The sequence below is a fragment of the Marmota marmota genome, unplaced genomic scaffold (genome assembly GCF_001458135.2).
Source record: "Marmota marmota marmota unplaced genomic scaffold, marMar, whole genome shotgun sequence".
Taxonomy (NCBI): Eukaryota; Metazoa; Chordata; class Mammalia; order Rodentia; family Sciuridae; genus Marmota; species Marmota marmota.
Window position 1 is genome coordinate 38,713,153 of NW_026000037.1, and position 27,701 is coordinate 38,740,853.

The following is a 27,701-nucleotide window of genomic DNA, read 5'->3' on the forward strand; positions in this document are numbered from 1 at the left end:
TGCAGTCCCACCAGCAATGTACAAGTGTACCCTTTTCCCCACATCCTCGCCAGCACTTGTTGTTGTTTGTGCCTTGTCCTTTTTTGCCCATGGGCACGTATGGGCCAATATGCTGGTTAACTGGGCAACACGTATGCTACTGTTGCCAATCAGTCTGCATGTTGGATATGCATGGAAATGCTGCCTAGCATTGCAAATGACCTGCCATGGTGAAATAATCCACCAACAACCTTTAACTGAACTTTGTGAATGTGGAACATGACTGATTCTCAATGAAATTATAGAAGAGTCATATGTTTAAAGGTGTACAATAACTAATGGATCTCTCACAATCCATTATTGGTTATTCAATATGGGATGGCTGAGGATGGCTCCCTGCTGAAGCTGTTGAGCATGACCAAAATGTACTCTAGTGTGTAGAAAATAGGGGTGTGTGAATATCTATGGAGTGGACCTTGAAAGCTTTATGAACTATAATAGTTAATAGTTCTAACACCTGGGAGTCACAAAATGCACAAAATGGTAGTCATTTCTACCCATCCCCTTAGGGTTTTTTATGTATATATGGACAAAACGAATGACCATATTTACCTACCAAATAGACTGGTGCATTTAGGGAAGGCCTTACAGCCTCAGAAAAGTTTCAGAAAACCTTATCTGAGCAGCCATCCAATTGGGATGCTTTCAAGTAACAGTATCACATGTAATGTACTTTGTGGTAGCATTACCCCTTAGCGTTGTTCTTGCCACATGGGTCCACCATTGATAGTAAGATGGAGATTACAGTGCTGGCACTGTCCAGAACCCTTCATGTCCTTGCCCTCTTTAATGAAGAATGGCACCAAATGGAAAGTAGTGTTGCAAATTCAGATGACCTTTGACATACTGCCTACCTCCTGTGATGCACTATGTGCCCTCATAGGCACTCACTGTTGTATATATTAGGTGAGCATCATAATGTAAGCCAGATGCTGTAAACCCTAGCCCTTGAAACTCAGCAAATTGAACATTTAATAGGGGACCCCTACAAGAATGGTGGGACATCCAGGCTGTCCCATGGAGATAGATCTTGTTCTGTTGGTGGGGGACAGCTTGTGTATTAGTAACTTGCTGTTGTGCCTTATATTGCTGTCATGAATTGTAGATATAGGGCTCTGCCCTCCTCACCAAGGAACCTTCACAGATGATGCCTGTCACATAGATTGTATGGTAAGGAACCCAGAAGGGTGGAAATGTAAGAAAAATGGAGTTCATGAGTTTCCCTCACCTGGATGATTAAGATGATTGAGACAACTTAGGTCAGTCAGGAACAACAACACATGTGCATTCTTATATAACCACATGATGTCATGTTTGGCACACTCCTGGCTTTGTTGTAATTCTGTATATAAACGGAATAGGACTTTCTGTTGTGCAGATTGTCCACCCATAGAATAAAGACATGTCAGAACTCCCTATGGTTTTGTGAATCTTCTTCAGGTTGCCTGAATCTCAAATCAACCTGCCTGAAATAGAGAGGTTTCACTACATCCTATTAGAAGCAACCTTTTAAAAATATGTAGTGATTTAATCAATTAGAAGGATATCTATGAATAACCAAGATGAATATTTGCAGCTTCATTTGAACTGAAATATTGCTTCAAAATATCAGATGTTTTGGAATCCTTTCAGCATCTTTTTAACTCAATGTCACTTAAAAATATAAGGATTTTATTTTTTTCCTCTTATTATTTATTTATTTATTGCATTAAAATTCTTAATACACCTTTATACCACAATTTATCATATCTCTAATTGTATATAAGGTATTTGACACCAAATTCACATCTTCATACATGTATTTTGTATAATGATGAAGGTGAAAGGGAGGGAGAAGGGGAATAGCATGGATGGTGGAAAAATATAAGGATTTTAATGTAAAAAAACAAAAGCACAATTGAGCACTTGGACTATGACTTTTCTAACTGGAACATGTATTGAGATGTATTTTTAATTGTCATTATAAATTGAAATTAGATGATAATAGTTCTATAGGAGAACACAAACTATTATTTAATGCTACCTCTAATATATCAAGTTTTGGTTTTGTATCTTCATTCAATTATAAATGTCTTTTCAAAGATCATGGAGACCCTCAGAATGATATATGAGATGTTTAAGATAAAAAAGGAACAAGTTAACAAGTTATTCCAAAAAGAAAAGCAATGATAACACCTATAGATGGGCACTCCCCTTCCCAAGTCATAACATTCAGAGGTGTGTGATGAACTAGAAGGTCATTTATTGCACTTAAAAACAGTCACACAGACAAGAGCCCACAATCACTGCATCAACTGCAGCTTACAGAAATCAGCATATGAGAACAATTGGGAAGAACCTTAGATGTGTTCCAAGTGAGAATCAAGATTAAAAGTCTTTTTGAATATGTTATACCCTTATATATACATTCCATCGGTGCTTTAAAATAAAAAGGAAGTAATTACTTTGTAGATTCAGAACCCAAATCTTCATCTACATCTACATTATTAAAAATGAAAAATTGAGAGACAAGTTCCAAGCATTTTTAGAACTTGCTTGTTTTTTAATTCTTGACTCATATTTTTATAGAGTTAAGGATGCTCTCTTGTGCAGGGAGCATAAACAGCAAATGGCTTCTCTAAGAGGTCATTGTGAATATTTTAACACTAATTTCCAAGGGTAAAAATATACCTGCAAGCATTTTTTAGCTAATACTGCAATGGTTTGCATAGAGCATGAGTTTTGTTGAAGCATTCATGCGTTATCATTAGGTAACAGAAGGCAAGACTTGGTTCCAATTTCAAGTTGATGGGCCTCAGGTGAACCTCATCAAAAGTACTAACCCACACACATGAAGTTAAATGAGTTTTGTTTTTAATGAGAAAATCTGTTACTATTATATATTTTGACTATTTCCATTGCAGGCATCCTTAAGAAATTTAATTATATTCAGTTTTGGGATAGTCTTTGCTGTAATTTGGATCTAAAATACTCCCAAAGATGTGTTACAGGCTTAGTTCCCAGCTTGGTGATATTGGAAGGTGTTGGAATCTCTATAATGTGGAATATAGTGGGGTATTTTAAGTCATTGGAGGTGTGCCTTTGGAAGTAGTTGTAGGACCCTGCTCTCTTCTCCATTCTTTGGTTCCCAGGCACCATGAGGTAAGCCTCTTGTTCCACTGTGCACACCTGCCATGGTGTGCTACCTCACCATGGAGCCTAAAGGCCATAGGGCCAACCAATCATGGACTGAAACCTATACAAGTTTGAGCCAGCAACTCTGTTCTCCTTATTGTTGTTTGTCTGAGGTATTATCCCAGTATGGGAAGCTGATATCAGAGTTGCTTGGTTTTCACTATGTATTTCTTTCATATTCAATGTTCATAAAGAAACAATTCTTAGGCAGTACATGTTATATTTACAAATTTCCATCATATAAAAGAAGTGAAGAGCAATAATTTACCTTTTTTTCTCAGAGAGGACATTGAATTTCATACGAAAAACCCTCAAATGATGTAGACACATTTGGAGGTGCTAGTATAAATAATTAACTTATACCTTAACTATGGTTGGTTATTCTGATAAAGGATAGAAAGAGCATAACTGAATTCCACAGAGTCTCCCAAACTCATTTATTGAATATCTTATCCCTTCCCACCCCACCTTGATCTTTTAAAAACTAGATTCACCCTAAGAAAAATTATGAGGTATAAATTTCATTTCCTTTTATTTCTCATATTCTTTTTAGCTCACAGCCACTTAAAGAAGAGAGAAAAACCAGGAGTTGAATGTGCTTAAGGAAGCCACAAAATAGATTTTAAAATGCCTCTGAATTTTAATGATTTGATTAGGATAATGATTCTTGTGTTATGTTTGCTATATTCTGGAAATTATATATTATGAGTGTTGCTGATTGCCAGGTTTAAATTAATAACCTGTGTTAGGGCTTTAGCACTCTGAGGACATTTATTTTACTATGACCATCATTGTCATTAACATCATCATCAATATTAATACATAAAATCACAGTTTGTTCATATTACATATGATCAGCATTTTTGCCTTGCCTGCTCTGAATGGTCCCTATTATCAGACAACAGTTAGGTCTGTATCTGTATGTTCCCAGCTTTCAAAAGATTGTTTTCATCATTCCAATAAACTGATCCAAAAAGTTAAAAAACAATAACTCCTGATGAACACAAGCTTCTGCTGTATTATATTTTTAAAAATCTGGTTTATTTATAATAAAACAAAAATGAAACAAATTAAATTACATAAAAACAACACAAAACAAAAGCATAGCTATTGGGCACTTACTATGGCCAGGCATCCTGCTGGGTGAGGGATAGCAGGTAAGCAAAATATGCACTGTCCCTACCCTCATAGAGATACCTTCCTCAGGCTTGGCCATTGGGGCCAGGAGGGCTGTATCAAGAAGAGCTGCTGACTTGAGCCATGAAGCCTCTGTGTGAGTTGCCAGACTTGACAGGGTAGGAAATGAAATGGAAGCTCTGGAAGAGAAATTATTCTGTTTAAGGATGCGGGCCAAAAGATGCAGGAGAGGGAAAAAGTGAGAGGTAGTCAGTATGATGAGCAGAAAAGTGAGGGAGGAGGAAGTGGTAAATGAGGCTCAAAAACAAGGCGGGGGCCAGGCAAGGACTTATTCAAGTTGTTAATGAATTTGTACATTATTTTAGGAATAATGGGAAGGGAATTATGTTTGTATTCTAGAAATTGCAATGACTGGAATGCTGTGAACCCATGTCTCAGTCTTGGCCATTAATTAAGAAAAGACTGGCAAGGGCTGATGGGGGATTGAGAAAGGACAAACAGACACATATATAGAGAAAAAGCTCAGGCCAGGTAGGACATTACCCTCTGATGGAGGATAATGACCCAGAGCTAGTACAGCACCTTTGTTATATAGGTTTCATCAAAAGATATTTGTGGGAAAGTTTTAGCCAAGCAGGCAATCTAAAGTGCGCAGGACTGGCAAGACATTAGGGTTATCTTGTTATGTTAGAATTCTCTATCCCCAGGAGTTGGTGCCTGAGCTCCAAGTCCCGAATGATACATCTTTGCACCTTCCCATAGAGCCTACTCTGGCCAGGTATCACCATAGCAACTGGGCCATCTTGACCTGCACCTTTGCACAGAAAGTTCCCAAGTACAATGCAGCCATGAGGCAGTCAGAGGGACCATGATTCAAATCATCACTCTCCACACTGGAATAGAGAGAACAGAACAATGGCAGGCAGGCCAACCAGTTATGTTGGCCAACCACTTGTGTTCCCAGCATTCAAAAGATTGTTTTCATCATTCCAATAAACTGATCCAAAAAGTTAAAAACAATAACTCCTGATGAACACAAGCTTCTGCTGTATTATATTTTTAAAAATCTGGTTTATTTAAAATAAAACAAAAATGAAACAAATTAAATTTGATAAAAACAACACAATTATTAAAATTAAAAAATAATTAGAACAACCTCAATGAGAGACAATGGAGGCAGTGATGGCAAGGGTGACCAAAGGAGTAAATGCTTTTTAAGATATACCTAACAAATATTCAGTTATCATTTCCTTGGTAAGTATTCAGCTCTGCTGGGCAGGACACCCAGGCTCCTGGTTGGCTCATGGGAAGATGGCCCAGATTGGGTGAAAAGTTGATGAGTTCTATGTGGCAATGCTGCACTTGCATTGGTAGCAAATACAAGTGGCAATATCTAGCAAACTGTTGGATGTAAAGATCTCAAGTTCAGAGGCAAATCTGTGAAAAGTAGAATAGGGAACAGTCCATATTATAGCCTTCGAAGTAAATGGAGTTTTCCAGACAAAGCATGTGATAAAGAGACAATTCTGAATGACTATAAAGTGACAGAAAAAAAGAAGAGAAGCCCACGAAAGCGGCTTAAAAGGGCAGGTCGGAAAAGTAGCAGAACAATCTGAAAATGTAAAGAGAGTGGTACCTGGAGAACCAAGATGGGAGAACTTCAAGGAGGCATTATTAGTGTTGCAGAGAAGTCCAAGCAATCTGCAAATGAGATGTTTATCTCATTTAGCAACAAATAGGTCACTGGTGAATTTGGTAACAACAGCCTCAGTGAATTGGTGTTAGCAAAGCCTCCAGGGCAGTGGGTTGAAGTACGGGAGGAGGGGATACTGGTGAAGAGTAAAGGCCACACTTGGAAAAAGTTTGATCAAGGAATGGAAAAGAGAAGTAAAACAAGTTCCTTTTACAAAAATAAAAACCCTTATAGTATCAGTTAAACAAATATTATTTAATATGGTACAATATTAGAGCTAAAATACAAATGATTCTAGAGAACATTTCAAAGGAAATGCTTTCCTCTGCAGTTCTTAAATATTTTGAATTTGTGCCAATGCTTGATATTCAAAATTCTTATTTGACAGATTCCTCTTCAATTTACTCAATTTCCATTAACCAATAAAAAAAGTCAAACTTCTCTCTCCAAAAGGCATATTTGGCTCCACAACCAGGTGGCTTTCAGCCATTTTTGTCATCAAAACTCTTTGGAGATCTCTGGTTTATACAGCCAACACAGAGGGAATAGTCTAACTGCTCAAAGTTAATTAGAGGAACGGTTTAGCTATGCCTTTTACTTTCCCTAATATCTTTCCTTTTTGCCTGAAAACAAACTGTGACCTTAAAGTCTAACTGATTTAATAATCTTGGTTTACAGATGAGGAAATAGATGTTTAGAAAGTTATTGTATGTTCAAAACAGAACATGTAAGTAATAAGATGGGACCACACCGCTGATCTCAATGATTTGGCTGTATATTCCATCTTTCCTCATTAAATATGTGCCTCTTAATGTAGATGGAGTTCCTTTCTCAACTGAAGGGTTAAGTTTTAAATTATGAGATAGATTTTGTCTTCTGTATATTAATAAATATTAGTGGCTATTGAAAGTTTAAACAAAATGCTGAATGCTATAGCACCTGTCATGATAAGGACCTCTGCATGGATCCTTAACAAGAATGATTTCTTAATTTCACAAAAGTAATCTTAAATTTCAACCTGTTTATTTTCTTATTAAACTAAAACATGTTCACACTTCTATTTGATAAGTTAGCCAAGAACTTAAATAGAGAGCTACAAGAGTTCTATCACAAGTACTGGACAAATTTTTCTAAAAGCATTGGACAAAAATTGGCAAACACTCAAGATATTGAAATAGTTCAGTCCCATAATAAGAAACCCCTTGAGGCATTAAGCAGGAAATTTGATTTCTCAAAATCCATGTGTTGTTTTGTGTGTGTGTTTTTTTAAAGGGGTAAGTGTATGTGATCAGGTGGAAAACTGGTATAAAAATGGTTAAAAAAACAAACAAATCCAGAATCTAAATAGCAGTCTTGGCTACAGCAATAAGTAGATTTAAGAGAAACACACATACACACATAAACACACACACCTTTAGTTGTAAGAAAATGATAACCTGATACTACTCTGAAGTTCTTCTTTTATAAACTTGATTTTTAAAAAAGGAAATGATCTCTGTATACTCCTTTAAATAACTGGCAGGAAATTTCCTATATAACATTTATTCATTCTATAAATGGTATGTATTATTAAAGCCAACAATTCCACAACTTTATTGGAGAATTCATACCTGCTACAAAATTTAAAAACTGATAAAGCTTTAAAAATCTTTGTTGTGTTTTATTTGCCTTTTCTCCATTTTTTCTTTGATTTGTAATTTAAACTGAGTAAATCTATTTTATTATATAGTAAATTTATTTATTATATAGTAAATTTATTTTATTATATTATTTTTCTCATCAAAAACAATGGACAATAAAATATTATGCTAGTAAACATGCAAACAAAACTTTTAAATACAGTAGAACAAATGAAAGTTTCCTAGGTATAAATTTTAATATTAAATAATAGATGACAAAAATTTAAAATTCAATTACATGAGCATGCCAAAGAAATAGGACTAGTTTTTGGAGGCACAACAATGATTGAGTCTAGATCATTCAAGGTCTATTAGAAAAACTAGAAATGGTGGGGGAACTGAGAGGGTCCTTTGTATATTATTTTGTTCATTTAGCATATACCAGGATAATAAACAGATGATAGGTGATGACTGATTATTTTCTAGAGGGATGAATATAGATGCTTGTATAATTTTTTAAGAATAAGAATGAGGTAGCTTTAGGAAACAGATGATATGAAGAAAATTATGTGAAATTAAACTATTCCATATAAACTTTTGGTAACAATTTAATATGAATGAAATGTCATGTTAAAAGAATCCTACTATGCCTTTGTTCACTATTATTATAAAATATAGGCTTATGTTGTTCACAGATTTTCAATATTCAGAAGCTTTCACTTCCTATATATCTTTTATTCTTATAAATAGCTTGTGAAGTAGTCAAAAAACCATAAATGTTGTTATTTTTAGATGAAGAAACTGAGGCTCAAATATCAAAGATCTAAAAGGTCATCTCAATCTTAATAAAGATCTCTTTGCATGTACCATTGGGATGTTATTCTGAAAAGACTCATTTCTTTTGACTTAACTAATTTGTCCTGGTTATGTTAATTAGATCAGGATACTTATTCACTTAAAGCTTGAAATATGTTCATATTGATTAGTTGTGCTGTAATACATTCTATTTTTTAAACACTAAAATCATACCATAGAATAGCAATGATGGTCTTCAGATTTCTTTAGTTTACCCTCTAGTGATCAGGTGTGCTTTACCCCAAGGAGAAGGAGTGATTCCTTCTGAGTGAGAGCATTAAGATAATGTATTATCAAGGGAAAGCTTAAGATTATAATAAGAAATCATACTCCAAGTCATACCTCCTTTTATTATTTGAATACTATATAATACTGATGTTATATAGCAGTTCTATATAATGTCAGTTTAAAAATAATGTTCCCTGACAAACTTGATAAACCCCATTTTCCCAGCCCAGGAATTCTCTGCTGCCATATCCCATGCATCATGATTGACACTTGAACTTCCTTATCGGAGTCCATCTCAATATATATTTATATATAGCTTAAGTAATTCATATAGTTTAAACTGCCAAGTATGGTTTTCTTTTGTCATGACAGTGAGTAACTGAACTTGTGGGAAACACATTCTTACATTCTTTCTCCTCAGTAATGCTTTCTCAAAATATACCTTTACTAAATATCCCTGTTGTTTAATTTCACAGAAGTTCATAATACTTCTATTTGACCACCAATGTTTATAAATGTAGCAGAAAAAATGAATCTAATGAATCATGCAGAAATCTAGTTAATAGTTGTAGTATATTTCTGTTAGTAAAACCATAACTTAAAGGGAAAATGAGCTTCAAACACAAAAGTTGAATGATTCAATGAATAAATTCTTGAAAATCTTGAAAGAGCATGCATTCACCCAAAACACACACAATATATGCACACACAACACACACGATACATGGAGTCTTGAGTAGAACTTGAATAAAAGTACTTTTTATAAAGACAAGTGAATTCTCTTTTTGTTAAAATTAATTATTAACTTATTTTAGAGAAAATTATCAAGTCTCTTGATACCAGAAAGTAGTTGAAAATAATTGTAGCTCTACCTGTAGACAAAGGGCAAATATGTGAATTTAGAGATTCCTGTTTGGTAATAGGAGAGTGGATAGATAATCCAACCAAGACTCCTGCTAAGGACTACCAGCAATGCTGGACAATATATATTTAAAATTGATTTCATGGCATTTAGAAGATAACAAAGTAGTAAAGAATTACTACAATTAAGATCTGGTAGAAAACCGGTGCCCATGGAGAGAAAGCCAGTATTTTAGAGTTGTTTATCCCCTTGGTAAGTTTTGATTTCATAGGTAATAACAAGAAGTCTAAGAAAAAATGATGTTTTTGAATGTCTCTCTAATCTTGTGAGATACGGATTAGATTTCAAGGTTACATTGGGCAGCCTGGATGAATTTTACTTGCAAATATCTGAATCATGAAAGAATATTGGAACCCTAGAAATAATGAACCTCCAAATATTGTAGCCAATAGAAAAAAAGACTTTAAAACAATTAATATGATGTTTAGAGATACAAAGATTGACTTAACAATTCCAACAGAGATCAGGTAAACTAAATTATAAAAGCAAATCTCATTATAGTTGTAATATTGAAAAACATAATAACTAAAAATAAGAACTAAAGAAATGGGTTAATATTAGATTACACCCAGCTGGAGAATTAATGAGCTAGATATAAGAGAAAAATAAATAAATAAATCCAGAATGAAACAAGGAGAGGCAAAGGGATGGAAATCAGAATGAGGAAGAGACACAGAAATGTAAAGAGAAGGTTAAATCTATGTGTATTAGAGTCTCACAGGACGGTACTGAGTGGAAGCAACATTGAGGAAATAATGCTGTGGATTCTCCAAATGCAATGGAAGATACTAGGAAAAGCGGTCCTCAGCTAGATTGATTAAAATAAAGCTTCTAAAAACAAAAGCAAAGCAAAGCAAAGCAAAACAAACAAAAAACAACCTCTGAAGAACAGGAAAAAAGTCAATGATGAAATCTTAAAAGTAGCAAAAACCAAAATACATTTAATAATTAAAAATTCAGCTAGCAATTCGGTGCTCAAAAGAAACACTATGAACTTGAAGAACATGGAATAATATCTTAAAAGTTGAAACAAATGAACCAACAGAAACCCATGAATTGCCTATGTAAACTTCTATAGTTGTTTATCCTTCAAGAATTAAAGTAAGGGGCTGGGTATGTAGCTCCATGGCAGAGTTCTTGCCTAGTGTGTGAACGACCCTGAGATCAATACCCCAGTACTGCAAAGACAAAGTAAAATAACGATATTTTTCAGAGAAACAGCATTTATTTAAATAGTCACCTATAGGTTAATATAAAAATAAACCCTGTGGATTTCCTTTTGGTAGAAGGAAATTGATGCAAAAACTGAGATGAAAATAATGTAAAGGATAAAAATATAGATATATCAAAGTAAATATCAGCATTCTGGAACAATAAGTGGTTTCAGGGTTAATATGTATGTAGAATTTAAACACATGACAATAAGTTGGAACAGAAGAAAATGAAAAAGAAATCCTCAGTTATTTTCATTCCTTCTGAAGGTATTTAGTGTACCAATTAATTTAGACTTTGATGAGTGAAAACTGCATGCTATAATCTCTATATAATCATGGAAGGAATACAAAAATAAGATATTAATAAAAAGAAGCTAATAAATGAAGAGAAAGAAACATAGAATCGCAATTATTACATATAAACAAACTAAGTTCTATAAAGAATGAAGGTTGTCAAACTGAAAAGTAAAAGTCATATTTATAACTAACACATAGAAAGTTGAAAGTTGAAGGATAAAATAAGAAATACATGTAAATACTAATTAAAACAAGGAAAAAGACTTGTGTCACTATATTAATATCCAGCAAGTAAACTTAAAAAAAAAGTATTATTAGAGGTAAAAATCATTCCATAATGACAAAGTTTTGATTTACCTGGAAAATAAATTCTTATTTATTTGCATGTAATAACATCATACAAAAAGTCAAAATTGATCAAAGCATGAAGAGAAATAAATAAGTCTGCAATCGTAAGGGGAGACTTTAAACACTTATTTCTAGACTGATCAATCAAGTAAATGAAACAGTAAGGATAAAGATTTGACATTATTTGACAACCAATTTCACTAATAGACATTCATATACAAGTGAACATAATACTATACAAAAAGTCCTCTAAGTAACACTTGAAATTTAGGGGAAAAATATGTTGGTCTAGAAAACAAATGTCAATAAAACAAGCTCCTACAAGTTTCTAATGTTTAGTTGTTTCGTGTCTATTTATTAATTTGTTTTGTCAATCTATATCTATTGGTTAAATATGTGGTCAACAAATTTCTAAGGATTCAAATGATATTGATCATGATAAAATTCATCTAGAAATCAATGTAAAATTTAAGAAAAATTTTTCTTTTTTTTTCTGGAAATCTAGAAAGCTGCTTAATCAATGAATCAAATAAATCAATATTTCTTAGTATTAGAAAATATTATTTTATAATAAAATGTAATTTTACATTTCCAATGTAAAAAGTATTACTTTAAAAATATTGAAAATATTTTCAAACATTTAATTTTAAAAATACATGAAAATTAAAAGATGAATTAGAAAATGTTTTAAAAATTTGAATGGTGATGCAGATTGAAAACCAGATGTGTCACTACTGACAGTAAAAGGAAAATAAGAGAATATTATGAACCGTATGCTAATTAAATTTGAATATTTAAATCAAAATAGAGAATATAGAAAATAAATTGTTCTACAATTATTTGATAGGTTGATTTTTCTAATTAAATGTACTTCCACAAAGAAAATTTCTTAAATTCCTTCTCTAATGACTTGTATCAAACATTTAAAGAATATAATAAAATTAATCTTGGAGAGAGATTATCACTCATTTTATCAAGTCAATATAAACTTAATACTAAATCCAAAGAATATGGTACAAAGAAACTTACGAGATATACTCATTCATGAAGATAGTTGCAAAAATCCTAAACAAAATGTCAACTAATTGAATCTGGTAATGTATACAAAGGATAATAAACCAGGACTTAGGTTTATTCTAGGAATTCAAGGTTGATTTTACAATAAGACATCAATCAGTGTATAGAATAAGAAAGAAAAATATCTGTTCAATAGATAAATGTAAATTTGTTAAATATAAAATTTAATAAAAAATTTTCTTTTTTTTTGTTTTTTAAGAGATACAGAGAGAATACTTAATATGTTTATAACATGCATTTGTGATTTAAAAAGTAAATGTTTTGCAAAGTGGAGATAGGGGAAAACTTACCTAATCAATGTTCCTCATGTTGATTAAATAAAACGTTAAATAAAATTCCAAGGTGATTTCTTCATTTGTTCGTGTTGTTTTAGAAACACTGTTGTTTTGAAAAATTGATTCTAAAATTTATGTAGTGATGCAAATGATCAAGATTATGCAAGTCACACTTGAAGAAAATAAAGATGTGAGGCATTGTTTTCTCAAATATCAAGTCTTATGGTAAAGTTCAGTAAATAAGACACATATTTTTACGTGGATGTGTAACCGATGTGATTCTGCAATCTGTGTACGGGGGAAAAATGGGAGTTCATAACCCACTTAAATCAAATGTATGGAATATGATATGTCAAGAGCTATGTAATGTTTTGAACAACTAATTAAAAAAAAGACACATATTTTTGTACACAGAAAAGTAGGTAAGTAGACAGATAAGTAATCAGAAGGGCATACCCCCCCCCAAACACAGACACCCAGCAAACACACATGCATACTTGGATACTTTTGTTTGTAGCAACAATAGAGCAGTGAGAAAGCCTGACTCCTAAGAAGCAATCCCAGAGATGTGGGGTGTTCAGTAATACAATGCACCTTGATCCCTTGCCTCTCAGCCTCTCATCCTGAAAAAAAAAAATAATAATAATTCTAAGTACTTTGGCCCCCTACATGAAAAAGTAAAAGAAGGTAAAGTTTCTAAAATGTCAAATAGGAGGTCATCTTAATGATCTGGATAAAGAAAGAATGTTTACCATGAGAGAAAAATTGATAAATTAGATTATATTGAAATAAAAAAATTCTATTCATCAAAAAATACCACATGGAGTACCAAAAAGGCAAACTAGACACAAAAGAAGTCACTGCTGGCTGGGCATGGTGGTGCACACCTGTAATCCCAGCAGCTTGGGAGGCTGAGGCAGGAGGATGGCAAGTTCAAAGCCAGCTTCAGCAATGGTGCGGCACTAAACAACTCAGGGAGACCCTGTCTCTAAATAAAATACAAAAAAGGACTTGGGATGTGGCTCAGTGATTGAATGCCCCTGAGTTCCATCTCAAGTACCAATAAAAAAAAATTGCTGTATTATTTCATGTATATGAACTTTAAAAAATACATAGAATTAACTGTCATACTGAGGGGTCAAAATTATAAAGTAAAGCAGTGACTTTATGAGGTAAGAGACAGAAGAGGGTAACAACTGAGTAATGTTGGGAGAAGGGTTCCTGTTTCCTGATGTGGGTAGGATTTATGCAGTTTATTTTGTGATAATTTATTAAGCTGAATGCTTTTGCTTGGTGTACTTTTCAGCATGTGTTAGATACTTCACAATATAAAGTGTTAAAGGAAAAAAAAAAGCATATGGGCAGGCTGATTAGAGACAACCAAAGAGAACTAACTAGTGCATTGACACCCGTCCACCTTGGGGTGTCTGGTGTGTTCTCACTTCTCTGTTTTTAATCTGAAATGTTCAGTGCATTGATTCAGGATTTCTGACACTGAAGAAGCCATGACTATGAAATTTTCAGTTTAAAACTCAGATAGATGACAGACTCAAGATCCAAAATGGTCTTGACAGATTTGTAATTCTAGCTCCAAACCAAAAAGAGGAAATAATGTATCCATGACATACAAAACATTGGCTGTCAGGGGATTAGGCAGGGAGACGTCAGGCTTCTGCTGCCAAAAAGTGTTTCATCTGTTTCCTGTGGAAATGTCAGAGCTCCATGAGTTGGCCTGGCTTTGGAACACCATTGAATATGTGGACCTTGCATTCAATGAGAATTAAAGACACCCACTTAAGTACAGGAATATATTTGATTTGTATAAATCAGACCTCAGAAAGGATCAGTGATGGACAGATAGATGCAAAACAGTTTTCAAGTGGTAGTTATAGCCTGCAGTTCTTCCTCTTACCTGGCCAAAAGGCATTCAGGGTTTGGGAGGAAAGCAAAGTCTAATGCTACAAAATGATTCTTCAAATAATTCCTTTAATAGCCACTCATTGAAAGCAGTGATACATATGGAATCAAAGCCCAGGAACTTCATTACAGGGAACAAGGAAAGAGATGGTTACTTTGCCACTGGTAATCATGATTGAAGAAAATAAGACCATATAATTAAATGTTTACAGATCTCTCTACATAACTGAAGTCTGGTCATTCTTACTAAATCCTCTTGTCATGTAAAGACCTTGTTAAGTGTAGACACCCAGGTGAAATACAGACGATACCCAACTATGGAAGGCAAGAATCTGACCCTGCATATGAACAAGATCAGTTAAGTGGCACACCTTCAAGAATTCTGTTCACAGTAAAATCCTTTCTGGCTAAGCTAGGGTCATTCATGAATCAGTTGTAACAGTGTAACACAGGTGAGAAATATCTTAAAAGGATATAATTTGTTTATCTGAATCTCAATTCTGGCAAAACAAGGACTATATCTTGTCTTTTTTTCCTATTGAATTTCCAGAGACAAATTCAAGCAATACTCAGTAATTACTGATTGAAGGAGTGAAGAGATGTTGGAAGATAGGTAGGAAGGACCAAACAGGTAAAACGTCCTGTATTGGCCACACCTGCAGTATAAGATAGCAGTCCATGTGACTTTTTAAAAAGCAAATGTATCATTAGGTTACAGCAACAGAAGCTTAGAGTCTATACCATGGAAGGGAAAAAGTTCAATCTACCTCAAGTCAAACCACATCTGCAGCTTTGAGTTCACATGGATGCTAGTTTTACAAAACATATTAAGAAATTCAAGTTTAGCAGTGGTGGCCAGAGGGAGAAGTGATGTAGAAACCAAGTCCTTCGACAGCTGAAGAAAGGAGAGCTCCATGGCTTGGGAAGGAAAGAAAACAAGATGGGCATGTACCAATATAAGAAGAAAAGGGTTGTCATATAGAAGACTGTGTAGACATATTCTCATTGCAGGCTATGGATACGTATCACCTGTTAGACTGTACAAAAATATTGAGACCTCTCCAGACATACCAAATCAGAGCTTCTCAGGGTGGGACCTGTACCTCTGTGCTGGCATAAAGCTCTCAGATGACCCTGATGCAAAGCTAAAGTTGAGAATCACCAGTGGAGACCTATTTTTTTTTTCCTAAGTGAAAGTCTTAGGACTATTAGGTAGAAATGATAGTGAGGTAGATATAAACTTTTAAAAAAGAAAGCATAAATAGTCTTGTTAACAAAAAAATATTTGGGAATAGAATATTTGATCAGCAACAGTTGTTTTAGAAAACCTTTGGAAGTATTCAAAAAGAGACTAAAATAACAACAAAATCTTCTATGGATCTTGTCAAAACAATTCCTGTACATGTGGAAGGTCACTATAGAAATCTGAGCTCCTCTCTGAAGTTACTGGTTTTTGAAGCTGGGGACAGAACCTTCTCATTTATCCTAAGGTCAGATTCCTGGCAATTTTAAGCTTGCAAAATGCAGTTATATAGATCTTCACTGGGTTTTACTGCAAAATTTGACAGTAATGGATAATCAAGCTTATCAAGAATGTGATAAACTTGATTATCTGTTTCTTCTGTAGCCTGCAGCAGATTAGGAGAAAATGAAAAGTGAGGTTGGGAAGGTTATTGGAAAGCACACATAATGACAGTCCCAAGAGAGGGTATAAAGAATAAAAAAAGAGAAAAATACAAAGTGCAAATAGAAATCTGTTCCCGCACAGGACACTCATAAATGTTGAAAATAATGTTGCTGAGTCATCTAAAAGTGATTGACTTCTGGTGGGAATCATATTTTTAAGAAGGCAATTTTCACATGATAGAATTTGGGGGAAAAAAGTCACTGTTTGAAAAATTAATTTACACTTCCTTTCTTTTTTCTTTTTCTTTTTTAAATGAAATATAATAACCAAACAGAAAACTATCATATCCAAGTTCATTACATTAAAAGATAAACACATTGCATAACTAGCATCCAGATTAAATGCATTAAAAAGTTATTCCTAGGGGCTGGGGATGTGGCTTAAGCGGTAACGTGCTCGCTTGGCATAGGCGGGGCGCTGGGTTCTATCCTCAGTACCACATAAAAATAAAGATGTTGTGTCCACCAAAAACTGAAAGATAAATATTAAAAAACTCTCTCTCTCTCTCTCTCTTAAAAAAAAAAAATTATTCCCAGAAAGCAAAGTCCCCTCCCACTCTCTCCAAACACATCACTCCCAGTCCTTACTAAGGTAGCTGCTGTCCTACTTCGAATAGTGTGGACTTTGTCCTTCACATAACTAGACTCATGCAGTATTTACTCTTTTACTATTTTGTGCCTCAATTCTTTTGTTCAATTTTAAGTTTTTACAGTAATGACTCCCAGGATGTGACAGTAACTTGTCACACAAATGATGGCCAAGCAGGGAAAAAGAAGCCATAGCTCTTGACCCTCATCGAGTTTTAGAAACTTTTCCCTCCATAAGAAAGTCTTTAAAACATGTTTTCATCTCAAAAGATTTGTTTCAATTGTATGAATAAACAAAGAAGTGAAGATATAAAAACAGTAAAATTAAACATCTAAGTTAATAATTCATTGCTGTATGTGAAGTAAATAGCTTGAATGTCAAATTTTATCTGTTTACTTTCACATGCACTCCAGATGGAAATAAATCATTGTTCTGAGAAATAATCACTTTAAACTATTTTGATTTTTTCTATTCAATCAAGATATGGAAGGTTAAAGTTAACTCTCTAAAGGTTTGACTCTAATAAATTCTCATTTTTGCACAGACCAGTGTGATGATCAATGTGGCAGTAAAAAGAGCTGAGAAAATAAACAAAAAAATTAGCAAACTGACTCCAGAGTGTTAAGACCCTAAAAGTGAAGGCCATGTGAGCCACATCCTGGCTGTCACTCATCAGTCAAGCAGCTTTTCATGGTCTTAGCCTGGAAGTTGTTTAGATTTACTTTTGTACCATCATTCCTTCAATATTCAAATACTAATAATATGTATATTTTTGGAGACAAACAAAACTTAGTAACAGAAGTTATCTTTCTAAGGTATAAATTAAAACATATTCATTTACAAACAGAAAAATATTCCCACATAGCATACACTTTTAGGGATTCCTAAAGTTCTTAAAAAGAAAGTTTCAAATTAATAATATTTCAATTTCCTGGTGCTGCTTACTCCTCTTTGGGGAATATTGGTGAATGCAGTGTCCTGCAATGTTCTTTTTTCAGGTTTGTGATTGATCTTTATAATGTATCTTTCTTTTTATCTTTTTATTCAATGCTGCACTTGGCACAAATTCCAAATTTTGTTACTTGTTGACTTAAATTAATTTCAGAGGCATTATATTGCCCAATGAAATACCCAATTAAAAATTATGTCTTAAACCTGATTACACATTTGAATAATAACTTTGGTTACATCTATAAAAATATACAGTTTTTTCCCCAAAAAAAGTTAGAGCCTAAGATGTAATAAAACCTTATACATGTATAAAGTGTAGAAAAGGGTAACTTTGGCAGATAATTAACTAATAGCAGGAAAACAGCCACTCTAGTCATATAAATAAGCAAGTAAAACAGGACACACATAGAAACAATTTAGTTTTCATTCTCAGCTCAGAGTTCTTGTGTGGAAATGATTAAAAGGAAAATTATTTGCTAGTTGAAATTCACCCTACTCTGACACTATGTCTGTGTCATGTTTAAATTCACACTTAAAAGTGCGAGAGGCATATCTAAACATAAACTTGGCAGATGTATATTTTTTATGAATCACTTTAAATCACTTTAAATTCTTCTGCATGAAACAGTCATTTGAAAGACATTTAAGGTAAGATTTTTCAGGTCTATTTTAAGAAATGGCTGACTTTAGCCAAGGATTTAAAATTGATTTCATTCATTATTTGTCTTTAGAATCTCCATGGTAACCTCGGGATTCCCAAACTTTCTACTGCAACATACAGGGGATCTAAATTATCACAGAGGTTTCACAAACTCCTTAAATCCAGATTGATTTCAATTTGGATAAATGTCAATACTTTATCTTCCAAATGAGGAAACTTAAAAAGAAGTTGAACAACACTTGCTGAGTTACTTAAACAAGTTGACTGAAAGCATAAAGCAAGCTGGGAGCTTGTAATCCCAGCAACTTGGGAGGCTGGAGACAGGAGGATCAAAAGTTAGAGATCAGTCTCAGCAATTTAGCAAGAATGCCTCAAAATGAAAAGGGATAGAGGGATGAAGCTCAGTAGCAAGGAGCTCCTGGGTTCAATCCCTGATATCAAGAAAAAGAGAGAGAAATAGAGAGAGAAGGTGTTAACCAAGGTCTTTTTTTAACACATGGACATTTCTCACTTTGGAAAATGGCATGTGACTGAGCCAACAGACCCCTGTCTTGCCACAGCAGGAAGAGTGGCACCAAGGAACAATGCTTAGAAGGTCCTCATCATCAGTCTTGGAAAAGATGCCATTTAACGTTCTGTGCATCTTTCCTGAAGGTTTATCTGAGTGTTGGAATGCCTCTGTGCACGTGTGGACACCACACATCACTTCATTAGAGCTCACTTTCCCCCATCTACACAATGGTGATAGAAACCGCATCAGCCTTCCTCATTTTTTTAAAACAGGCTTTGGAAACCAGCTGTGGATTCCAATGGCCTATCTTAAAAATATAGAGAAAAGAAACTTTCTACTGCAACATTCAGGGGATCTAAATTATCACAAAGGTTTCACAAACTCCTTAAATCCAGATTGATTTCAATCTGGATAAACATTAATACTTTATCTTCCAAACGAGGAAACTTTTTAGAAGATGAATGACGCTGGTTGAGTTACTTAAACAAGTTGATTGAATTTGAAAAGACGGGAAGAGGAAAATGGTCAACTTCCCTTTTCTTAACCAGGTCCCTTTTCACTATTACTTCTGATGTTGGATCATGACTGGAGAGAAGAGAAAGGGGCAGGAAAAACAAAAACTGCAAAGTCCTGGGGGGGTGCGAAAAGTGAACCTCAATCTTCTAAAAGGAAAAAAAATGGAATTGGAATGTAATTTTCCTAGTTTCTTATCCCTCTGCTTCTGAATTACTGGTGAAAGCACCCAGAGAATTGCCAAGTTCGATGTTCATCTCCTCACTTTTACTCAACATGCAGATGGAAAATTGGGGATGGGATAAAGGAAGGAAAGAACAGAGAAAAGACATTAACAGAATTGAATTCCAGATGGGACAGAATGAAGAAGGCAAATGGCATTCTGGCTCTCCCTGTCTACTATTCATGCTTTTTCCTATGGGAGGAAAAGGAGGTGGCTCCTCCTGAATGCTCCAAGTCAGGGAAGACAATAAAACATCACCACAGTGACAGCCGGGTTATTACTTTCCGGCTTGTGACCAAAATGAGACCCCAGTGTGGCAGAATTAAAATTCACCATCTCATCCATGAAAGGATTTTCTGTAGCAGACATTTTGTTAAAGGTTTTTTAAAAATGGCTTAATGTGTTAATATTGAAAATAGATGCATGTAATTGGAGAGTGAGAATAAAATACCATGTGTATTAAATTAATAATGTTTCATTACTCACCCATCACAGAGTCATTATTTTAAATAACCATATTTCATTTCAGTGGACAGAGTGTAAATGAGTATGTATTTTTATGTAAAGTGGACCTGCATCATTATTTATTCATGAGTTTTAAAAGGATCATTATTTTTGACAGACAGCTCCTGTCAAAAGATTTATGCATAAGAGCTCATGTTTCCCCACAATAATCATCAATCAATAAACTTTAGAACTTGGTACTTAAAATTCAGTGTTATAGAGATGCACATTTTGTTCTAATTAAACACATGTTTGAGTTTGGAAAATAAACTGCAACCTCAGTTCAATTATATATAATCTGAAATATCAATATTGCATGTGCAGGGTGAGTCATGGTTTTAGTTTGGGAATGTGTCTTGTTACATTTTAAATGATTGCTTTGTTTCCACACACCAGGCTCTTTTCTGTATCCCTGTGGGGCAGAAGGGGAAGCTTACAAGATTTGGCTTTTAACACTGTAATTGGTTATCAGTGATGGTGGTTTTCTGAGCAACAGTGCCATCATTCCCTGCTTTCAGCCTGATTTGAAGGGGACTGAGAGGGCATAAAGCAGGCATTACAGCGGCATAGAAAACCACATAGCTCTCAGTATGACACATGGAAGTCAGTTCAGGAAATGGGAAGAAATGATGTACAGGGGATAATGTATAATTAAAAAACAGCTCAACTCTGAGATGGAGGACAAGGCTGGTGGAAGACAGTGTTTGAATCCTCAAGAAGGAATAAAAAGACAGTAAGTTACCAGTGTGATGCAAAGAGTCACTGTTCAGTGGAGAATGCATACTGGTGCTATAACCTTAACCCTAGAGGGAAAAACTGAAAGTATTCAGAATCGCTAGGGACCAGCTGTCCCTTCAGGATTTCTATAGACATTACATGAATTGCTTTTCCCAGAGTCCTGGCTTCAGATGGGCTGATAATGCTCAAGACTCTCATCATCTGAAATGTTCTTCTGAATAATCTGAATCCGAATCTCAGAATTAAATATATTTTTCTACTTGGGCAAAGTCTATCTTCATATCTAGATTTCTAGCATTTAGATTATTTATTATTTTGATGTATCCATTGACTCAAACGCTGGATACCTCCTTTCCCTTCCATCAGGATTTGAAACTGGAAAGCTGTACATTTGCCTCTCTGCCACCCACCGGAAGCACAGTACATTGACAGGAGCACCACAGCACAGAACACTGTCAACCTTTGTCTGGGACGTATGCAAATCCTATTTCCAGGACCATTTTTTTTATCAAGTGACTGAACAACTAGGCTAATGAACAAAGTGTCATACCGTTCCTTGATAGGGAGAGCAGGAGAGAGGGACAGGTAAGAGGGAGGAGGGAGAGGGAGAAGAGACAAGTCAGCCCAGGGTGCCCGGCTTACCAGCAGCTGGAGGAGTGAATGGCAGCAGAGGAGGCCTCCTCACACAATCACAGGAATAATGGCACCTCTGTACTTTCCATTAGATTAAAAGTGTAGCTTTCAGACCTGTCAACAGACATTCCCTCTAGGAAATAAATTGTCAGTTTAAGAACATGTTATAGGGCAGATTCATTTGCTTGAGAGTAAGGCTGTCTGGGCAGTTCTGGGATGAGCTGAAAGAAGGAGGAAGAGAAATAGGAAGTGGAACTTCTGTCTATGGAAAAAAAATATGGGGCCATTTTGGAGCAACTTCAAAGGGGAGCAAACTCCAGAAGGTGGAGGGGACCCCCCAACATGGGAGAATCAGACTTCAGAAGAAAAGTCTGCCAGTGAAAAAAATACCCTGAGGGAGGACTACCTGAGAGGTCAAGATTTGGATATTTATTGTGATAAACTGACTTTTAAAAGTATGTTTTGGAGGAAATGAGAAAAGGGGCTCTGCCATAAGCCTTTTCTCCACAAGAGAAAATAGCTTCAGAGGAGAGAGTAAGAGAATGGGGGAGGAAGGGGGGAGAGAAATATGACCATGGCAGCACAAGCTTGAGAAATTCATAGAAATTCTGAGAAAGCTTTCTGTGAGACATGGGACTGGAGCTATGGTTGGGGATGGCAGACAGAGAAAGCCAATTTTATTTATAGATTTTTTTTTTCAACTTTAAAAAAAAAGTCATTCACACAAATATACTGCAGGAAAAACAACTTATTTTGAGCATTTATCATGATACAAATTTAAACTTGTTTTTTACTTTTGCACTTGGTTATCTGGTATTTTTTTTCACTACAAAATCTGTTATCGGGGGTTTATTTTATTTCATGTTTACTAATAAAGTCTTAGATGATTACAAATTTCTTTCTGGATTAATTTCCAAATTAATTAATTAATTAATTAATTACCATTTTAAGAAACTTGAAAGATATCAGATGTCAAATAGATGTAGAAGGAAAGAAAGATGCCAAGCTGAGATGCACCTAGTAATCTTCAGGTCAAAGGCAAAGAACTACTCCCCCTTCATTAGGAAAGAATAATTGCATTTGTGAAAGTGTTTCAAGTCCTGGAGTGATAGGATTTCTGAGGCTTCAGAGGTTATAGATTTCTGTTTGTTAACACAGGAAAAGCTTTTACATCTGCTTTTTAGGTCTGGTATTTGGTTGGTCAGTACATATGTATGTATATAAAACATGAGATATAAATAGGTATAAACATAGATACTTTAAATAATTTAACTATTTTTATTTATGTAAAATATCTTTGTATATATGCACTTGGTAATAGTCAAGGTATTTCTATAGGTTTTTCTCTGATTTTGGATTGTTTTCCTATTCTCTCTCTCTCTCTCTCTCTCTCTCTCTCTCTCTCTCTCTCTTTAACATAAATCTTCATCCTTGCCAACTTCACTGGCTTTAAAGTGAAGTGAAATGAAGACTTGCTCAACAGTGCTGCAACTATCTACCAGTGGTTCCCAATTATCTCCAGGTATATGGTCCAGGATCCCCATGGATGCTTGAAACCATGGATAGTACCCAACTCTATATAGACTATATTTTTCTATACATAAATAAATACCTTATCACATATTGTAATGGTAACTTTTTGCAGCTTGAAGTGCAACAAACTAAAATTAATTTATTTTTCCTTTTTCACATTTTCACAAGCAGATGCATTCTTACCAAATATCTTAGAAACCTCAGCATATTTTTTTTTCTCTCTGCCTTTTTTGAGAACTTTTCACTTAATCACTTCACAACTTTGTCTTTGGCACATCCAAATTGCCTGCATCACCATTACTGAGCTTTAGGATCTTTATTAAGTAATATAAGGATCATTTGAACCTAAGCACTATGACACCGGGACAGTGGATCTGATGACCAAAAGGGCTACTAGGTAACTAATGGGTAAGTAATGCATGCAGCAGGTATGTGCTGAACTAAGGGATGATTCATGTCTCCAGCGAGTGGAACAAAGAAAGATAGCATGAAACTTCGTCATAATACTCAGAAGAGCTCACAGTTTAAAACTTAAGAATATTTACACTATTTCTAGAACTTTCCATTTACTATTCTGCTAATGCAGTTCATTGCAGGTGACTGAAACTGTAGAAAGCAAAACTTTGGATTAGGCAGTTTATGTTATGTTTAGGTTTTCTGCCCATTCTTATTATTTATTTTTCTCAAAACTTATTTGAAAGTAATTCTCTTTAAGTAAGCTTTTTAAATGAATATAAGGAGAAGATATACAAAACACAAGTGTGAATATAAATTTTAGAACATTTTCCCTAACAGACACACTTTTTTATCTAGTATCTTGTTCCCAAAATGGAGTGATGCCAATATCTCAAGAGCCTCTCCTGTACCTCCTTCCTGTTGTTATCCTTCCATCTTCCACAGAAGTGAGCAGTATTCTAACTTGTGTCTCCAGAGATCACCTCTGTTTTTGCCTTTTCTTTAAATGGAATCATGTGGAAGATACACTTCTGTGTCTTGCTTCTTTGACTCCAACTTGTATTTGTGAGATTCACACTGGATTTTTGGTATAAGCCTGTGGTACTCATTTTTATTCCTCTGAACCATTCTATTCTATATAATAATATATAACTAAACCACGTTCTATATAACTAAACCACGTTCCATTCTATCAGCAATAGGCTTTGGGCTGTTTCCTATACACATCCATGTCTGTTGGTGAACACACAGCCTTTGTCTTAGATACGTATTTCATGTGGAATTGTTAGATCACAAGGTATACAATTTTCATCATACTATTTCCAAAGTGATTATATTAATCTGTACACCCAGTGAGTAAAGGGCTAGCTACTCTGCATCCACCATCATTAGCACTAGGTCCTGTCAGTCATCTGCATTTCAGCCATTCAGGTATTCCTGCAATGGCATGCCATTGTGGTTCAAATTCATGTTTCCCTGATAATGAAGGAGATTGAGTGACTTTTCAAGTTAGTAATTTTTTCCTTTTTTGTTAAATGTCTGACCGAGTCATCAATTTATAGTTAGTTTTTCATTCTTTCTTATTGATTCATAGATTATGTATAGTGTCTGAGTGGCCAACCTGGATTGGAATTCTTTAAAGCAACTAATATAGGTTTTAATAGAATCAGAACCACCTGGATTTTGTATTCACATTTCAGTAGTTTTCTTTGTCCTTAATAGTTTTAACAATTTTGGTAACAACAAATAAATCCATAGGACTAGGAGTAAATATTCAGTTCACCTATTAGGAATAAAAGTTTAGGCATATTCAGTGGCTACAGGAGATGAGCATGCTTCAGGTCCAAAAGAGAAAAGAAGAGTTTCCTACACCAGAATGGTACCTGGACCTACCCACTTTTGTTCCTAATTTGTTTTATTATCTTGTTTATATTTATTGCAATCTTGACCTCTTTCTTTTCTTTCTTTCTTTCTTTTTTTTTCTTCATTTTTTCTTGTTTGCTTTGGTTAAGCTTTTAATTGAGGCATAATTTACATGCAATAAAATGCACAGATTTTAGAGTACAAGACAGTTTTGAAAATTCATACACCCTTGTAACTACTAACTCAATAAGAAAGAGAACATTTCTAGCACCAAAGACAACTCCTCTGTGTGTCCTCCAATTCAATACCCCCACAGATACTCACTGTTTTTATTTCTACCAACACAATTTAGTTTTTCATAATCATCAACTTGGCTAAGCATAATTATGTGTGCATCATGCTCTGTTTTTATACTCACATTTACTCAGTCTTGGCAAAATCAACTAAGACCTTCATTACTCCCCTACACTCCTTCACAAATTACCCTGCTTGCTTTGGGTTCTGCTACTGTTCTGCTGTCTTGAAAACTCCTAAAAGATTCTGTGCCATTACGGAGTAAGAAGTGAAACACTTTATAATGGTCATTATAATATTCCACTTAAAGCTCCTTCCAGACTCCAGTGGTCAGAATCTTTGCATTCAACTCAGAAACATTTAGTTTTAAGGATTTTTTGTTAATATTTTTCTTTCCCTCCTTCCCTCCCTCCCTCTCCCCAAAACCTCCACTTGCCTTTTCTTTTCTTCTATTTCCTTCATTATATTTTTTTTTTGCAAATGGTAAACTACAGAATTTCTTATATAAGTTAAGTAATGGAGTCTTAATATCATTAGAAGAGAGTAAAAATGTGACTGTGCTAAAAAACCATTTGGAAGACATAAAAAAACCATATTAGTTACCAGTCACCAAGCATTAACTAAAAAATCAATAACACAATATGAAATAGTGAAAGTTTAAGGTGACTCCAATAGCACAAAAAGATTTAGGCATCAATGTTCCAAAATGTATGGAATACAAATACACAACCCAAGCATGTACAAAGTGATATATTTAGGTATAGTAATAAAATATCAGAGCTTCTTTATTTACTTATTTATATCTCATCCTTTCATAATTCATTTCTGTAAGTGCATGTTTTAAAATGTTAAAACATAATGTTATAAAAAGATCTCTTCTATAAATAAGTATAAATTAATGAGAATATTCAGGGATCCTGGGCCCCTATATTCAGAAGAGTTTGGAATGCACATCTGGTGGACCCAGATGTGTACTCAATGCCTTATCACAAAGCTCATTTGTCTGTACAGATGAGTAATGAGGTTCTTTCATGGATGCTATTTACTCCCTAACCGATTTCTCTCTCCCTGGTCAGTTTTGAAGTAAATAGACCTTAAGTGTTTGATACACTGTGTTTTTGCCTTATCTGAGGGCAGAGGGGACATGGATGTAATTTGAAAAGGCATTGAATCTTACATCTATCTCTACTCTACACTTTAAGATTTGGGGGCCTTCTTTTTGTAATTATTATTATTTTTTTTAAACAAACACATTAGTATTTATTTATTTATTTATTTTTTTTTTAATTTTTTATTGTTGGCTGTTCAAAACATTACATAATTCTTGATATATCATATTTCACACTTTGATTCAAGTGGGTTATGAGCTCCCATTTTTACCCCAAATACAGATTGCAGAATCACACCAATTACACATCCATTGATTTACATATTGCCATACTAGTGTCTGTTGTGTTCTGCTGCCTTTCCTATCCTCTACTATCCCCCCTCCCCTCCCCTCCCCTCGCCTCTTCTCTCTCTGCCCCCTCTACTGACATTCATTTGTCCCCCTTGTATTATTTTTCCCTTTCCCCTCACTTCCTCTTGTATCTACTTTTGTATAACTCTGAGGGTCTCCTTCCATTTCCATGCAATTTCCCTTCTCTTTCCCTTTCCCTCCCATCTCTCATCCCTATTTAATGTTAATCCTCTTCTCATGCTCTTCGACCCTACTCTGTTCTTAGTTACTCTCCTTATATCAAAGAAGACATTTGGAATTTGTTTTTTAGGGATTGGCTAGCTTCACTTAGCATAATCTGCTCTAATGCCATCCATTTCCCTGTAAATTCTATGATTTTGTCATTTTTTAATGCAGAGTAATACTCCATTGTGTATAAATGCCACATTTTTTTTATCCATTCATCTATTGAAGGGCATCTAGGTTGGTTCCACAGTCTTGCTATTGTGAATTGTGCTGCTATGAACATCGATGTAGCAGTGTCCCTGTAGCATGCTCTTTTTAGGTCTTTAGGGAATAGACCGAGAAGGGGAATAGCTGGGTCAAATGGTGGCTCCATTCCCAGCTTTCCAAGAAATCTCCATACTGCTTTCCAAATTGGCTGCACCAATTTGCAGTCCCACCAGCAATGTACAAGTGTACCCTTTTCCCCACATCCTCGCCAGCACTTGTTGTTGTTTGACTTCATAATGGCTGCCAATCTTACTGGAGTGAGATGGTATCTTAGGGTGGTTTTGATTTGCATTTCTCTGAC